The 5,545-nt window shown below is 36.3% G+C and overlaps 1 pseudogene; it reads right to left on the reverse strand.

Annotated features, from left to right (window-relative positions):
* Positions 1 to 2,751: 2,751 nt before the first annotated feature.
* Positions 2,752 to 3,700, reverse strand: LOC126080323 (olfactory receptor 8K3-like; annotated as a pseudogene).
* Positions 3,701 to 5,545: the final 1,845 nt, after the last annotated feature.

A 5,545-nucleotide genomic window follows, 5' to 3' on the forward strand; every position in this document is an offset into this window, starting at 1 on the left:
GAGTTGAGGAAATCAAAGGAAGCACATGGATAGCGGAAGTCATCTTCTCAGGAGGTGCAGGGTTGAATTAATATGAAGTACTTGCCTTTTAGGGAAAGTAATTGTCTTTAGTCTCATTGACTTTGCTCTAACCCACTGTGACTTCATCTATAACAGAACAAAATGTTGCTTGGTCCTGTGCCATCTTTATGATCATTGGTATGTTTGAGTCCATCGTTCAGCTATTGTGTCAATCCATTTCACTGAGGGTTTCCCTTATTTTTGTTGACTCTCCATTACACCATGCATGATGTCCTTTCCTAGCGACTGGACTTTCCTGATTATGTGTCTGAAGTAAGTGAGCCCAATGCTGTCATTCTCACTTCTAAGGTGTATTCTGGTTGCATTTCTTGTAAGACTGACGCGTTTGTTCTTCTGGCAGCCCATGGTATATCCAATATTCTTTGCCAGTACCACAACTCAAATGTATCAATTCTTCTCTCTTTTTGATTAGCCAGATTTCTCATGCATATGCGGAGATTGAAAAGACCAAGGCCTGGGTGAGGCACACTTAGTTACCAAAATGATATCTTTGCTCTTAAAAACTTTAAATAGGCCTTTTGCAGTAGATTTGCACAATGACATATTTCATTTAATTTCAACACTGCTGATCCCAAGGACATTGATTGTTGATCCAAATAGAATGAAAACATTGACTTTCCTTTCTCCCTTAATTATGATATTGTTTGTAATCTACTTGTGAGAATTTTAGTTTTCTTTTCATTCAGAAGTAGGTATGTACCCAAGAGAAATCTAAACATATGTCATACAAATATTAATAGAACCTAACTCATAGAGCTGTTGTGATTATTAAATCAACTAAAACCTGAAGAAAGACTATGATATAGCTCTCAATCAATGTGAAATATTATTACCTGGTATTGCTGATGACCATCTTTACCTTCTAATATCTTCAACTCTTTCAAAGTATTTATGCTTACATGGCAATGTAGCATGCATCTTTTTCTCATATTCCAATTAATTAATTTATTTAAATTTCATTGCTAAATAGGGGATTTTATTTCATGGTTGTGAACCAAGAAAATAATTTAGACTTTTGTTTTTCTTCTTGTTAGGTTCCACTGAGTCAGTTTCGATTCATAGAGACCCTAAAGGACAGAGTAGTACTACCCCATAGGGCTTCCAAGGAGCAGCTGGTGGATTTGAATAGATGACTTTTGGTTAGCAGCTGAGCTCTTAAGTACAAGCCACTAAGGAGCCTAGACTCTAAGAGCTTCAATAAAATCCTGGAAATTTTAATAGTGAAGAAAAAAAGAAACAAAATCTATGGAAAAATTTGAGGAGTAACATGAAGCTACTATGTCCATAAGGCAAAACAACTGTATCCTAGCCAAATAAGAGAGCTTACTTGAATTAGAAATATAGCATGGTGCAAACTATGGGCTTAACTCATTTTTTTCTTCTTAAAATAGGTGGAACAAAAATCAATGAAAATATACTGCATAGTAAATATTGACCAAAGTTTAGGAATATCAAACCAGTGAAAGAAGACAGTCAATTTAATTCATCTTAGAATATCCTATTACCCAGGAAAATACCAAAAAATGATTAAATGACCTTTTAAAAATATTTTTTTTCCATATAGATAAGAAAAGATAACAACCCATGAAACAACATATAATCATTAAATAAGACCAACCAGTGGGAAAAGAATTCCAAACCTGGGAGATTTTGTAGTTGGCTTCAATAAATTTGTCTTAATTGGTGTATAATTAATGGTAATAGTACATTGGTGTATTTCTTCTGTCAAAAGCTTAGTGTTATTTCTTTGTAAGCAATGGAAGGGGTAGTTGTTATGATTGTGGTCAGAGATAAAAAGAAAGTCAGATGCACAGCTGAACCTGTGGATTGCTAAATTGCAAGGCATATTGAGGTAATAGATTCAAATGTGAAAGTAAAGGCATTAATGAGAAAAGAGTGGAGCTCCAAGGTTTGGAATAGAGGCATTTGAGGAAATTCAGATAAAACAGTTCTTCAAAACATCACATACACAGAGACACCTTGCAAACCAGTCTGAAGCTAATAATCCCCTCAGAAGGCAGTGAAGGCTAAAACAGAAGGCAAGGGCTTACAGAAACATACACAAAAACACGTTATGACCCTGCAAATTTTATTCTCATAGTTGAAAAAAACACCAGAATTACTGTGACTCCACCTTTGTACCTTGTCCTTTTTTCCCACTCCCACTCAGCATATCCATACTCCTTGCCTGATTTCATGGTTTCCAACACATTTGGCAAAAAACAAAACCTACAGCCATCAAGTTGATTCCAACTCGTGGCAGCAACCCTATAGGTCAGAGTAGAATTGCCTCAGAGGGTTTCCAAAGTTGTAAAGCTTTATGGAAGCAGATTGCTACGTCTTTCTCCCTTGGAGTAGCCAGTAGCTTCCAATCACTGACCTTTGTGCTGGTATCCAAGTACTTTAACCACTGCTCCACAGGCCTCCAACACATTCTTCTGTACTATAAAATGTACTAAATTATTATGTTTGTGATCCATCTCTCCCCTTCAAGGAAGACAAAAGTATTTACTCTTTTTTCATCAATGCAGCACAGAACTTAGAAGAATAATTGACACATAGAAGGCAATATAGAAACATATTTTGAATATTTGTACTTGCTATTCCCATTGGAGGCACGCAGACAAGGTTTGAAGTCCATAATGTAATTTATAGGAACCATACAGTACATCAAACTCTAGAACATACATTGCTTATTTTATTCCATGTCCTAAGTAGGGCATATTTTGCATCTTTGTTCCTCAAGCTCTAAATCAACGGATTCAACATAGGGATAACGAAGGTGTAAAATACTGATGCCAATTTATCAGTTTCAGTGGAGTGACTGGCCATGGGCTGCATGTACATAAAAATTGAAGGCCCATAGAATAACACCAATAGCATCAGGTGGGATCCACAGGTGGAGAAGGCCTTGTACCTGCCCTCAGCTGAGTTCATCCTTAGAATAGCTATAAGAAGGAGCAGATAAGAAACAAGAACTATCAGGAGGGATGAAATAAAATCAAAAGATGCTAAGACAAGGAAGATCAATTCGATTTCAAGTGTGTTTGAGCAGAGCAAAGAGAGGAAGGGTAGAGCATCACAATAGAAATGATTGATGACATTGTAGCCACAGAAGGATGAATTACAAATCTTTATGGTGATGAGAAGAGAAGCAAATGTGCTGTACAGATAGGTGACTGTCACGAGCACCCAGCACACCCTTTGTGACATGATGGCTGTGTAAAGCAGAGGCTTACAGATAGCCACATAGCGGTCATAGGACATTGCTGACAGAATAAATAGCTCACTAGTTATGAACAAAATAAAAAAAAGCTAGCTGCGTAGCACAAAAATAATAGGAAATTGTGTTTAGATCCACAATAAAATTTACTGACATTTTGGGTCCCACGGTTGTTGAATAAAAACGATCAGTGATAGCCAGATGTCTGAGAAAAAAATACATGGGTGTTTGTAGTTTGGAGTCTATCTTGGTGAGGATGATGATGCCCAAGTTGCCCACCACTGAGATCATGTAGATGATGAGGAACAGTCCAAACAATGGAGCCTGTAGCTCAGGACGGTCTGTAATTCCCATCAGAATGAATTCACTGAGGTCTGTTAGATTGTGTTTGTCCATCTTGGTCTGTCAGAAAACCTATCCAGATAAAGACATCAGAATAGTCAATAGTTTTTATGTAGTATCATCTGGTAGATTTTCAGTATACAAGCACAGTATACTAAATAAATTAGATAACTCTAAACTTTGTAATATAGGTAGTTAAAAGTAAACCCCTCTTGCACAACTGACTCGATGACACCTAACAACAACAACACAGACAGAGATAGAGGGATGAGGCAGAGGATGGAAGGAGAGAAAGAGAGAGTTACCTAGTTATCTGTTGGGGAAAATTTGTTCCTCAAAGAACATTTGTCAATGGGTGGGACATTTGGATGTCACAACTAGGAGAATAGATGCTTGGGATGTTACTAAACATTGTAGAGAGTATTCGGCAACTCCCCACAATAGCAATATTTCCAGCGTCAATGTCATTCATGCTGACTGAGAAAGTCTGATACAGATACACCTATACATACATATACATTTAGATACACCTATAGGTAAATGTATATATATATATATGCATACATATACACATATACATGAATTAAAAATAAGTAAATTAATAAATTTCAGGTGTTAGATATATGAATTGTTACTAAAGTTTCTGTTCATCATTTATATAATGATAATTATGCAATGACATTTAAAAATTATAATACGCATGCTAACTACATTATAAAAACTTTAAAGGGCAAATTCCCAAAATGTGTGGAAATGTTTAATATGATTTATTTCAAAACATAGCCCTATGAAAGCCCTTGTACCACAGGTTGTACAGACTGAAAGAACACACTTGACAGGTATTGAACAGAAGGAAAATCTAGTAGATCGTGATTGAGATTATGTGTCTTATAAAGGGGAATATCTCAGCTGATAGACACATGCGGTTATAGTCTCTGTTATACATCAGCTTGTGGGTTATTGAATAAGATATTTACTCTCTTTATCCAGATCTTTAAAATAACCATGTCCTTTCAGGATTGTTGGGTAGATAAATGAGGATTAAATATTTCAGTGTGCTTATGGTATTGGGAAATAGCTCTGAAATATCAAGTAGATAGTGTTTTTCTTGTTTTTAAAATGATGACAGTAAACTGCCTGAAAGGAGTTTCATTTACATATGTGTATGTAAATTGCCCTTGTGTGACTTAACTTATATGCCAGCACTATGACGACATGTTTAATAGTGTGTTATCCGTGTAACTGACCCCAACCTTTCCCTACCACATCCCCTACTCCATGACTAAAATTGGACCATCAATGTTCCAGTCTTTTGGATTACATTTTTCTATGTTACATAAATTATTTTAATATGTTTACTTTAATATAAATTTGCTTAAAATATCTCCTCCCCTCAGGAAGAGCGTGCGTCATGCTTGTATCCCTTCACCATACTTACTCAATCTGTATGCTGACCAAATAATTTGAGAACCTGGACTATCTGAAGAAGAACAGGGTGTCAGGATTGAAGGCAGACTCATTAATAACCTATGGTACGCAGATAACACAATCTTTCTTATTCAAAGCAAAGGGTACTTGAAGCACTTACTGATGAGTGTCAAAGACAACAATCTTCAGCACGGATTATACTTCAACATAAAGGGAACAAATCTCTCACAAATGGACTAATGAGCAACATCATGATAAACTGAGAAAAGACTGAAGTTGTCAAGGATTTCATTTTACTTGGATTCATAATCAACACTCATGGAAGTGACAGTGATGAAATCAAACGACACATTGCACTGGGCAAATCTACTGCAAAAAACCTCCTTGAAGTGTTGAAAAGTGGAACTTCTGGCAAACGTGGCACCATATAAGCACCACGCAGTGCCTCCACAGCAGAGGCCTGAAACAATA

Source organism: Elephas maximus, chromosome 7 (assembly GCF_024166365.1).
Source record: "Elephas maximus indicus isolate mEleMax1 chromosome 7, mEleMax1 primary haplotype, whole genome shotgun sequence".
Lineage (NCBI taxonomy): Eukaryota > Metazoa > Chordata > Mammalia > Proboscidea > Elephantidae > Elephas > Elephas maximus.